The sequence below is a fragment of the Ornithorhynchus anatinus genome, chromosome 17, assembly GCF_004115215.2.
Source record: "Ornithorhynchus anatinus isolate Pmale09 chromosome 17, mOrnAna1.pri.v4, whole genome shotgun sequence".
Taxonomy (NCBI): Eukaryota; Metazoa; Chordata; class Mammalia; order Monotremata; family Ornithorhynchidae; genus Ornithorhynchus; species Ornithorhynchus anatinus.
Genome location: NC_041744.1, coordinates 4309220 through 4322444, shown reverse-complemented (window position 1 = coordinate 4322444; position 13225 = coordinate 4309220). Strand labels below are relative to the sequence as shown.

The 13225-nt window shown below is 42.7% G+C and overlaps 1 long non-coding RNA gene across 1 annotated transcript in view; it reads left to right on the top strand.

Moving 5' to 3' along the window:
* Positions 1 to 7130, top strand: part of LOC114817686 — a 43548-nt gene extending 36418 nt beyond the window's left edge. The window contains exon 3 of the long non-coding RNA XR_003765540.1: positions 7006 to 7130. This is a non-coding gene — a long non-coding RNA (uncharacterized LOC114817686). The remainder of the gene's footprint in view (positions 1 to 7005) is intronic.
* Positions 7131 to 13225: the final 6095 nt, after the last annotated feature.

Below are 13225 nucleotides of genomic sequence, written 5' to 3'. Positions count from 1 at the left end.
TTTATCAAACCGACAATATGCGCTATAGCATTACAGTCGGTTCAGGAGACATTTCCATTTGGGGGAGAAATTTATAAAGTCATTTCTAGACTAACGCATATGGTTAAAGGAATGGATACAGCTAACCTTGAGATGAAAGTCTTTTAAGAAGGATGCCATCTCTGATTAATTTCTCTTCTCTCTGTGTCATATCCTCTCAATTATTCCACCTCAGCACATTTCGGGTCACCTCTCGGCCTATGCACTCCCAGATACACACGCGTAATCCCTCTGTACATTTCAACCTACATGCCCAATACTTAAGCACTTATTCAGATATCCAACTCTCCATCCTCTGTAAATCATTTTGTGACCATCTCTTCCACTAGATTGTAAATTTCCTGATGGTAGGATTGTGAGTTCTAGTTCTCTTGTACTCTCCCAATAACACAGTTCACTACAAGTGATCGATAAATAACACTGATTGATTGACAGGCAAAACAGAAGGCAGATCCTTCAATGACTTGATTGAAATCAATGCATTTTTAAGGGGTTGACCTAACTATCCTATATTTTAGCGTTCAAAAAATAATTCCATCAGGAAACCTATTCAGAATCATCCTTAAAAAACATCTAAGACAGAGAGGCACTCCTTGGCTCTTCCAAGTTCAACTCTTTGAATCAGTGACAGAACAGAGGTATTCTCCAGTGAACCTGATTGAAATATATTTTGCATTTGGAGGAAGACTCTCCTGCAGGATTCTTGGACCTTTCAAGAAGGAGTGACTTTGTCACATTAGACATATTCATTCCGTCGACTGACTCAGGGGAGTTTTCTGTGGTTGGCACGCTAGGGAATAGCTTCACTCAAATATTAAGTTGAAATGTGTCATCTTCACCCTGGGCTATCACGGGGTCGAATAAGAAAATCACACCAGCATCAAAAGGAAAGAAATTCACAGGTTAAATTGGAAGTGGACTGAGAAATGTCACTTTTCATGATTCCCGCAAAAAGAGAGAACTTCCCCTGGCTTTAGCAGAAGTGACTCGAGCTCTTCATTCGCGTAGCGAGGATGCTGACATTTGTTCTGATACGGTAGTCCCCGGCCAAGCTTCCACCCCAACTCTGTTTGAGCTCTTCTGCCGTTGTGTGGTGTCATTGTCTGAGGCCCAGCGAGATCCTGCCTGATAAAACCTGCTTGCCTCGCCTGAAATCGCTGAGAATCGACCCTCGAAATTAACCCCGAGAGATCAACTTAAGAACCGGGGGAGCGTTTCCTGACTCTGGCCTGCCCCTGTTCCCTACCCGCTGTTTGCAGAGATAACTTTAAAAGGCTCCTTTCCCCTTTGAGGTAGACCTGAAGGGCCTTTTTTGAAGGTTCAAACACTAAGGATGGAGCAATACCACTTCCTCAAAATTGGTTCCAGGTAGCAGGAAGGGGAAATGGCTTCAGTAGTAGAAGGGAGAACTTTCACATTTTTCCCAAGGAGATACGCAAAGGATAAGAGCCACTACCTTGTGTCGTTTCAGGTGTACACTGAAGTGGCCTCCATCTTGGAGGAAATCCACTCTAGTCCAGAAGTCTAGAGTACAAGTTAGAAAAGGATTAAGCAACTCAACTGGTTGAATTCCTGGGGTCTTGAAAGAGCTCTTCTATCTGAAGGTGATCTCTCTCTCCCTTTCTCTCTTTTATATTGTATACATATACATATATGTAATAGAGAGGGATATGCAAGGCCAAACATATATATTTGTGACACACTATATAAAAACATATTCACACAGGAATTAGGAACAATCTCTCTAATGGCCCAGGTCCAGTAGTTTAGAGTCCTAAAAATGGAAAAAAAATTCACCATTTTCTAGAAAATTTCATACTCCTAGCTCATCAGATAAAGGTTGGTCTAGTGGATAGAGTACAGGCCTGGGAGTCAGAGGACCTGGGTTCTAATTTCTGCTCCACCAGTTACCTGATGTGTGACCTTGGCCAAGTCACTTCATTTCCTCTATGTCTCAGATCCCTCAGCTGTAAAATGGAGTTCAATACCTGTTTTCCCTCCTACTTAGAAAGTGAGCCCCATGTGGGGCCCGATTATCTAGTATCTATCCCACAGCTTAGGACTTTAAAATACTATTATTATTATTATTATTATTGGTCTGTGGTGCTACAGCGCAGAAGTGACACTATCCTGTGGCCACTGGGTCAGATGATCCCCGTTTGCTCATCTGTAAAATGGGGATTCAGTACCTGTTCTTTCTACTTAGACCGGGAACCCTGCGTGGACAGAGACTTCACCTGACCTGATTACATTGTATTTTCCCCAGTGCTTAATATAGTGCTTGACACATAGTAATTAGTTACCAAATACTACAATTATTATCTTTATAAATGGCCTTTTTATGTAGAATTCTTGCCTGAATACTCACTCGCTTCCCTTTGGTCCCCATCAGGGTCATTCCTGACAGGGATGAGACAGTTTGAGTGGTGCTTTGTAAACCACTAACACCAGAACCCATTGTTCCCCACATATTCCCAGTTCTCCCAGTTGGATCAAGGCTCATCCATCATTCTTGACATCCATCACCATGTAGACCGAATGACTCAAGAAAATACTCCTTAAATAAATCCCTTCCCATCTCTCCCAGATCAGAAAATAATCTAATCTGTTTTAAGACTTTTTTCAAACCTTCTCTCTGTTCCCCACATTTATTCAAGTCCCTGAAAATAGTAGGAATTAACCTACTAATGTATTATACCAATTGAATTTAATTGATTCAATTTAATTTAATTTAATTGAACATCTCAATCCATGCCAGAGATTGTCTCTGTGTTAAGGAATTGTTTGAAGGCAATTAGCAATCCTTCTATGAAACAACATTCTTTGCTATTAATTACGATAAGGATTTACCACTGGTCATGTTTCCAACAAAAACATGTACAAATTTCCTAGAATTGACCAAAAACCTTTGTTCAAAAACTTGTGAAACAGGCCTACATCTTTTCATGCCAATCCTCAATGAATATAGAATTTTCTAGTTACCCTACAAATAGGGTCCATTGCCAAATAGCATAAACTTAAAATAGATAGCTATTTAAGAATGGGTTGAGAAATCCCTCATTAAATCATTTTTCCTGAACCTTAATTGTGGTTTCAGTTCTATTGCAAAAGTGATACCTGTAACTTATTTAAAACACTGAGAAGAAAGCTGGGATTTGTAATCAGGGATTGTTTCTGCGAGGAGGGAGAATCAATCCATTAATTAATCAATTTATGGTATTTATTGAATGCTCACTTTGTGCAGACCACTACCCTAAGCACTTTGGAGAGTGTAATACTTCAGAGTTGGTAGAAATGTTCCCTGCCCAAAAGCAGTCTGGAGGAGGGGCTTTTTTTAATGGTATTTGTTAAGCATTGTACGATGTGCCAGACACTGAACTAAATGCTGGGGTAGATACAAGTTAATCAGGCTGGGCACAGTCCATCCCACATGGATTCACAGTCTTTTTCCCCATTTTACAGAGGAGATAAATGAGGCACAGATAAGTGACTTGCCCAAGGTCATACAGCAGACAGGTGGTGAAGCTGGGATTAGAACTCAGGTCCTTCTGACTCCTGGATTTACAGTCTAGAGGTGACTATGAACCTGACCCCTCCATCCAGTATTTTATATGTGTGTGTGTGTGTATGTGTGCATTAGAGAGAGAGAGGGAGATATTTGTGGTATTTGTTGTGTTTTCTCTGTGCCAAGCACTGTATTACATGCTGCAGTAGATACAAAATAATCAAATCAGTCACAGCTCCTGTCTCTCATGGGATTTACAATCTAGCCGGTGCGGGGAGAACAATGATTGCATCCCCACTTGACAGATGAGGAAACTAAGGCACAGAGAAACTAAGTGATGTGGCCAAAGTCCTAAAGCAGTCAAGTGGCAGAGCTGGGATTGGAACCCAAGTCCTCTGACTCCCAGGCCCGTGCTGTAGCCGCAGAGTCATGCTGAAACTATATATCGCTAGCTTAAATTTAGTCCCATACACCATCATAACACTAGCCTTAATTATGCTGCTCAACCCTAACCATCCTCCATAGTCTTCACCCCTGCCCTATCACTCACTATGGCCCTGTCTCTTGTTCTAACCCTGACCCTAACCTTAGGCCCCTGACATATTTCAGAGATCGATTGGTGTCAAGAATGAGACTTTGATTTTTGACACTGGTGATTAGCTGTTCTTATCACTGGCTGACCATCTGTGTTTTTTACGATCTGCCTCAACTTCAGAATGACTGTGACAATATCCAAGTTGGCGTCTACTGTTATATAAAGGCAAAAGAGTTTCTAGGCAAATTAGTCAGTGAACCGTATTTATCGAGTGGTTATTGTGTGCAGAGCACAGGACTAAGCATTTGCTCTGACTCCTTTTAGCAGTCTTGTCGTCCAGAGACAACTGGGATGGCAGCAGTGTCGTGGAAGGTGGATTAATATCCAATTTCCCTCATCTTTCATGTTTGTCTCTCTCCTTCCTGTTGCTGTTCACCTCAACTCCCAGCTGAGTGATAGTAGCAAAAGAAAGCCAGAAAACCATCTACCACCACTCACGGCAGCAGATTTGGGGTCACTGTGACATGGAGAAGCAGCGTGGCTCAGTGGAAAGAGCTCGGCCTTGGGAGTCAGAGGTCGTGGGTTCGAATCCCTGCTCTTCCACTTGGCAGCTGTGTGACTGTGGGCAAGTCACTTCACTTCCCTGTGCCTCAGTGACCTCATCTGTAAAATGGGGATTACCTGTGAGCCTCACGTGGGACAACCTGATTACCCTGTATCTACCCCAGCGCTCAGAACAGTGCTCTGCACGTAGTAAGCACTTAACAAATACCAACATTATTATTATCTCCTGTCCCGATCCCCGTACATATTCACTTCATGCCATATTCGACCATTGGCACAATCTTATTAAGTAATATGGCTCAAGGAGGCAGGAGAGGTAACAGGTGTGTGAACTACTTACAAATCTAGCCCACCATTGTAGCTAGATTTAATCTGAGAAATGCAAATTAATTGAGATCGCCCCACCACCTAGCATCTGTGTTTTCATTTTCTGGCTAAAATCACCACGCTGCCACAGTTGATGTTTTTCAAAGAATATCTGAGAAAAATTAACAGTTTTCGCAACCCAGATCTTCCAGATCTATTATCACACATCTCGGTCTGTCATGGATACTTTCATGTTTACTGAGCACACTCCCTGAGAGTGATGGCTTGTGAATAATTAGAAGATTTATTTAGAACAGACTTCAATTACTCATGGAGGGAACAGAAAGCCACATCTGAAACCTTTTTTGATAAATAACGTTTCAGGGTCAGATACCGATGCTTCGCTCTGGTTAATTGTATCACTGGGAGAATATTAATAGAGATTTTTAGGATGAAATGAATAGTTGTGAACTAAGAGTTTTCATTCAAACAATTTATCCCGCTGCCATTTTGAACTCCCAATTCATCTAAGTCCCGGGGTCACCGGTAGAGTTCAAAAAGTCAAGAGCCTGGGTCTTGTTATCACATTCGTGGCAAAGTGATAGTGTCTTGGGGTGATAAAAGCGAAAGCCAACCGACTCGAATGCTAGTCACCGTAGCCTCGGTAATATTGCTATTCAGAACAGAACGTCAAAATTACTGAAGTAAAAAAGAAGTCACTTTTAAGTTTTAATTGTTAAGATAAGAGAGAGAAAGGCAGTTACCAATAGACTCTGTCAGCTCTCTACCGTAGACTAAAATTTTGCCGGTACATTACAGATAAATGTTACAGGAGCTTTTATTCCACACAGCAAATCATATCGGTGTTTTCTCACAAATGGATTTTGTTCATTCTGAGGGAGGTCTACGTTTGCTGAATGAATGCTCTGATCAGTTAAATACACCAGAGTTTAATATGTATCTACAGTAAGCTCAAGTCAGAACAAAAATCTTCCTTTCCTTATATGTCTGATGGCACTTCTCTCCCCAGTTTTATGCTCTTAGATTCAGAGCCCCTGTGTGGATTGTCACCATGTTTGATTCTCACCTAGCATTTAGAGCAGTGTTTTGCACATGGTAGGCATTTAATATATGCTATTTCTACTACTACTATTACTCTTCTTCAAATGCCGTTGAGTTGTTTGCGACCCATAGCAACCCCATGGATCTCCCCCCTTCAGAATGTTCCATCTTTTGTCATAAAGTCATTCTGGTAGGTGTATCCATAGAGTTTTTTTTGGAAAGATATAGAAGTGGTTTATCTTGGCTTTCTTCCACGCAGTAAATCTCGAGTCTCTGCTGTTGTCTTTGATTAACTTTTGTTGCGTGGATCATCTGCCTATGAGTCGTTCCCATGCCGCTACTGCCCAGCACAGGTGAACTGATTTTGACGTTTCGACTTAGACCTTTCCATTATGGGTAGCCCTAAATGGCATCGCTCTAGGCTTCACGAGCTACTAGTACAACTCAGGATAGTTGGCAGACTATGGGTCTGGGATGACCTCATTCCTTTAGCACAGTTACCTGCACCTTTCTGAAGTTTTAGAATCCTAATCATCAAGGTAAAGATGGATACGAAACCTGGCTGCTTCTATCCATCCCCTCTTGAGACACTCTATCCCCCGAATTGAGAAATTAAGGCCCCAGGAACCGCGAAGCTGTATTTATGGTCCAGATGGCAGGTCTGGGTTCGAAGGGTGATATTGCCGGGTTGTAGAAAAAGAAAAGTTGCCCATTAAGTCGAAGTCCCTACAAGGCTTGAGTTATTATCCGATCCTGGCCATCCAACTCTCATAATCGGACATGCAATAGGTATAATATAATGATAATACCCACACTGCCCAGCATACTTCCCATACTAAAAAGCACATCGTGTTCAGATTTGTAATTTCTTAAACCCGGTATTATTCACTCTGGAGAGTTTTGAATTTTAAAACGGGAGGGGAGACGGAGCCTTCCCTCCCTCTTTGTCTGTCTCTCTTTCCTCTCAATACCTACAATTTATTTCTGTGGACAGCACTGCATCCTCCATTCTTGCCCTACGAATGAACATTGAGAAAAGGAAGAAAAGAAGACCGAATCTCTGTATTTCGCTGGAACCGTTTCCTAAATTACCCCTGATTAAAATCACCATAATGATAATGATCTTGAATTTATATTACATCTTTCATCTAAATGGATCCCACGGTGCTTTAAATACCTTCCCTGGCTGATTATATCCACTGGAAAGGGGAATCATTCTCTGACCACCAGTGACGTGCAATCACCTCTGAATTGAAGCCTAATTAACTTGTTAACCATCCACTCCATTACCCAACCATTTAGGATAAGACGTCTAAAGCCCCTTCTGGGTTCAACTGTAAGACTCAGCCTGTTACAGTACTTGGTAGCTGAAATCTAAGGCGGGAACCTTCTTGAGGAAGAGAAGTGAAGCACTTTGATTTCCTTTGCTTTGCAGATGAAATGCTTCTCGTAGTCTATCCCGCATGCCAAGGTGGCAACTTTCCTCTCTGAAAGCAGGGACAGAAAGGAGGGGGAGATGGGAATGGGAAGGGGACAGGGTTCTAATAGCTGACAGGCCAGAAAGTCACCATTATGGATCTTTTCCTCCCTGACTGGAAGCTAAGTGGATTGTAATTTCAGAAGAAGAGTAAAAAGTCGCTGGAATTTGAGGCAGACTGGCCCCATAAGACAGATGCTTTTCTAGGTGTTGCTCCCTGGATTGTAAATCGCTTCATGCTAGTCAGTGAAAGAAAAATGGAAAGCCAGCACAGGGATTTGAGGAGAGGAGAGATGTGTACCATACTCAATGTACCTCGATCTCATCTAACTCACCACCGACCTCTCTCTCCCCCATCTCGCCTCTGGCATAAAACACCCTCCCTCTTCATACTCTCCCCACCTTCAGAGCCTTACTGAAGGCACATCTCTTTCAAGAGGGCTTTCCTAAACCCTCATATTCTCTTTTCCCACTCCCTTCTGCGTCACTCTAATTTGCTTCCTTTACTCACCCCTCCCTCAGGCCCACGACACCTACGTACACATCCATAATTTATTTATATTAATATCTTATTCCAGCTCTAGACTATGAGCTCACTGTGGGTAGGGGATGTGTCTACCCACTCTGTTCTCTTGTACTCTCCCAAGCACTTAGTACAGCGCTCTTCCCACAGTAAGCGCTCATATTGATCAACATGATTGATGAATATGATTGATTGATGTAAGCCAAACAAAGCTTCAAGAGGGTGATCTGTGCAGCAGTGGGTAGTATAGATGGGAGGAAAAGGGGAAGACCTGAGGCAAGGATGCTGAGACAATTTTCTAGCATTGTAATCTACAGATTCTATGAGGGTAGTAGCAGTTTGGCTGGAGAGGAAGGAGCGGGTGCAAGAGATCTAATAATAATAATAATTGTGGTATTTGTTAAGCACTTACTGTGAACCAGGCACTGTACTAAGCACTGGGTGGATACAAGCAAATCAGGTTTGTGAAACACAGTCCCTGTCCCCAAATGGGGCTCACAGAATTAATACTCATTTTACAGATGCGGTAACTGAGGCACAGGGAAGTGAAGTGACTTATCTAAGGTCACATAGATAAGTGGCAGAGGCAGGATTAGAACCCAGGTCCTTCTGGCTCCCAGGCCTGTGTTCTACTAGGCCACACTGCTTCTCTATAGGAAGAACAGAGTGGAATCCCAGCAACTCATTTCAAAAGAACAATTAATCAGTTAGGCTACATCGACTCAATACATTTCCTTATATACACAGGGGAAAAAATTACCAAGCCATTCAAAAAATAGATTCTGAAATACTCTTCATAAAGGTTAAGGATAATTATTATCATTTCTACTTTGCATCACATCAGGATAGTTGCAGATGTTTTCTACAGACCCTATTTCCGCAGCCTCGAAACGTGGTTGTTTAAACAATTTCACAGGCACTCTCAAGCCGAATTTCACAGGGGTAAATATTCCTTCAAACGATCACACGGTAGGATTTTCAGTAGAAGAGAGTGAACTTCTACCAAGCAATGTTGCACCAAAATATCCAGGTCCACAGAGGCAGAGATCCAGCCACCAGGCTTTAATCACTTGACACTGGTCTCCGCCTCTAGACTGTAAGCTCCCTGTGGGCAGAGAACAATAAAACTCTGTCATATTGTACTCTCCCATGGACGTAATTCAGTGCTCTGCACTCAGTGAGCGCTTAATTAATACAATCGATCGATTCACTCACTGATTGATTTGTCTAGTAATTGTGGTATTTCTTGACTATTATATTGTACTCTGCCAAGTGCTTAGTACAGTGGCTCTACACACAGTATGCACTCAGTAAATACAATTGAATTGAATAAAATGCCAAAGCAGGGCTCACAGTCTCATGGGATGTCTTGTCCCCATTTTATAGATGGGGGAACTGAGACCCAGAGAGGTTCAGCGACATGCCCAAGGTCACGCAGTCAAGCCGGTGGCAGAGCTGGGACTCAAATACGGGACTCCTGACTCCCTTTCCAGTAGGCTAAGGTACCTTTTACACCCATTTTACAGGTGGGGAAAGTGAGGCACAAAGCAGTTAAAGGACTTGTCCAAATCACCCAGCAGGTTAGTGGCTGAATGCCGAGAGAACATCTCTTATTCTATCCATTGGACCATGCAGCCCCTCACACTCTATTGTTCGAATCCCTCTCCTGATGCTTACTACAGTGCCTGGCACATGGTAAGTGCTTAATAAATACCATTAAAAAAAATCTTCTGCAGTGGAAGAAGGGAAAGAATATTGTAGCTAGATTAACACTGGGTTCTGCTGTGCTATTTATTAAGTGCTTACTAAAGGCTTGGCTAAGCATTTAAGTAGATAGAGATAATTAAAGCAGACCCTTTCCTGGCACTACGTAGAACTCAAGGTCAGAGGGAGGGAGAAAAGGTTTTTGGGTATTTTTAATCCCAGTTTTACATCCGAAGCAGCATGGCGTAATGGATAGAGCACAGGCCTGGGAGCCAGAAGGTCATATAGTCTAATCCTGGCTTCGCCACTTGTCTGTTTTGTGACCATGGGCAAGTCACTTCACTTCTCTGGGCCTCAGTTACCTCATCTGTAAAATAGGGATTGAAATTGTGAGCCCCACATGGGACAGGGACTGTGTCCAACACCATTTGCTTGTATCCACCGCTTAGTATAGTGTCTGCCACACAGTAAGTTCTTAATAAATGCCATTAAAAACAAATACCATTATAATAATATATAACATATTATTATTATCTGAGGAAACTGAGGCCCAGAGTGGTTAAGCGGCTTGCCCAGAGCCACACCACAGGCCAATGGAGGAGTTGGGATTAGAACCCAGGTCTCGACTTCCAGATCCAAACTGTTTTCCTCTAACCAGGGTACCAATGAGCATGCAACCAAACTCTCCAATGCCCAACTTGGGAAAAAAACCCCAGAAGTCTCCACTATTCCCTTTTTATTCAGGGCTGGAAGAGGCTGCCAGCGAGGTATCAGCTGGCTGGGAAAGTTGCCTTCCAGTCAGTGGGCTGATCAAGATAAATGACTCACTCTATTCTTCCTAATGACTGTCTACTCCACAGCTGACATTTTGTTAAACTACATCCACAGACATATCCCCGAGGACATTCTAATGATCAATTAAATTTGTAAGCTGCGGTTGCCGAGCTTCCTCACGAGAAGGGTGCTGGAGACACAGGCGACTGGAAAACAACAAAAGGAAGTTGTGAAAAACTAACTCCCAACACCACCGCCCCCCGCCCACATCCCCAAGCGGAAGGAAAGGATGGTGAAAAGTGAAACATTAAAGGCCTTTCGGAAAAACTTCGAAAGCAAGCAGAACAGGGCCCTGTAGAAGAAATGTGGCAAAAGGTCACTGAAAGAAGGCAGATTGTACTAGATTTTACTACCCAATCTCAGCCCCGCCCCAATTCCTCCTAACCAACAAACCATTCATATCTTTCTCGGGTTTCTTGATTCTTTTGAGAAGAAACTGCTCTTTTTTAAAAATTATATATTCCTTTATGTATTTGTTAAGTGCTAATAATATGTGAGGCCAGACTAAGCCAAAGGGTAAATACAAGATAATTTGGTTGGACACAGTTCCTGTCCCATGTATGACTCACAGTTTTCATCCCCATTTTACAAAAGAGGTAACTAGGCACAGAGAATTAATATTAAGACTGTAAATCCCATGTGGGACAGGGACTGTGTCCGATCTGATTATCTTATATCTACCCCAGCACTTAGAACAATGCCTGGTACATACCAAGAACTTAACAAATACCATTTAAAAAAAAGGAGAAGGTAGCGACTTGTCCTAGGTCACACAACAGACAAGTGGCAGCTCCAGGATTAGAACTCGTGTCCTCTGACTCCCAGGTCCGTGCTCAACAGCTATCAATGATCGATTGATCGATCTGAAGAACAACTGCATCTACTGGGAATAGATCCTCCCCCAAATCTTGAAGCATGGTATTGGAATTCACTAGAACATTCAATGCACTGAGTTTCTCTGCGTTCTTTTCTCACCTGTCTTCTGAAAAATCTCAACTTTTCAAGCCTGAGGGGACAGGAATATTTAGCACCAGCCATATGTGTTCTATTCCACGTCTGCTCAGTGTTATAATAGCTTCATGATCCTGGAATGTGACTAGCATATTTACACACATTTTACAGTCCTGGACAGTATTAAACAGTGGTGAAAGGTCAGAGTTTCTGAGCCAGGTGAAAAGTGGCTTCACTTCTTCTGATGAGACTATATCATGAAACTCCTGGTTCTCTTCCAGAACTGAAGTGAGTGGAAACAGTGTGGTAAGATAAAACTGTAGCCTCACCCCCCACCCCTGGAAAAATCCAGACTGCCTGAGTTAAATGCCTGAATTTATGCAGAATCTCTGCTATTGCCTCAACCCCTCGGACAAATCCAAAATTCACCAATTGGAATATAACGCTTGCCTTCCTATTCTGATTAAGGATAAGGCAGAAGCAAACAGGCAAATGATTCGCTAATGAGCACTGCACCCCGGATGAAGGAAAGGGTGAGAGATTAGGCTGTGTGATGGATCCATCGCTCCATGGTATTTATTGAGTGCTTACTGTGGGCAGAGCACTGTACTAAGTCCTTGGGAGAGTACAATACAAAGAATGGTAGATTAGCAGAGCCATGACTTTCTGACATGCCCAGAGAGCATCTTCACTCTTGTTCTCCTCACGTATTAAACTCCAACATCCTTTTTCCTTCTTTATGGTATTTAAGCGCTTACAATGTGCCACGCACTGTACTAAGTGTTGGGATATATATGAGATAATCAGGTTGAACACAATCTCTGGCCCACATAGGGCTCACACTCTTTAGCCCCATTTTACAGGTGAGGTAGCTGAAGCACAGAGAAGTTAAGTAACTTCCCCAAGGTCACACAGCAGACAAATGGCAGAGCAGTGATTAGAACCCAGGGCCTCTGACTCCCAGGCCCATGCTCTTTCCACTAGGCCATGCTGCTCCTATAAAGCCAACATGGTTGAAGCTGGACCCCTCACATTCTCTACAGTGAAAACCATTTAGCAAATCCATTGTAAATAATCCCCAGTGAATCACAAATTCTTGAAGAAAAATGTACTTTAATAAACTGTTGCCCATCGGCCAAGGGCAGTGTAGCCTAGTGGATAAAGCATGGGCCTGGGAGTCAGAAGGACCTGGGTTCTAATCCCAGCTCTACCACTTGCCTGCTGTGTGACCTGGGACGTCACTTCACTTCTCTGGATCTCAGTTGCCTCATCTGTAAAATGGGGATTAAGACTGTGAGCCCCACGTGGAACAGGAACTGGGCCCAACTTGATTAGCTTGTATCTACCCCAATACTTAGAACAGTGCTTGACATCTAGTATGCACTTAATAAATACCATCATTATTAAGGCAACCACTCACTCAAAACAATTTTCCCCTGGCAACAAAATCACAGGGAATTCTAAATCCCCATTTACAGTGAGAATCTAAATTTAAATTAGAAGATGCTGAGAGGCCTTAATCCCTCTGCCTTAGGTTGTGGACCTCATGTGGGACAGGGACTATGTTCGATCTGACTGTCTTGTATCTGCCCCCAGCACTTAGCACAGTGCTTGGCACATAGTAACTGCTTAAAAATTACCATCTTCATTGTTAGATGGTGGAAGTATTTCCTCATAGTGAAATCCAAGACATCTGTTCTATTAACTAGGCACTTCATCCACCTT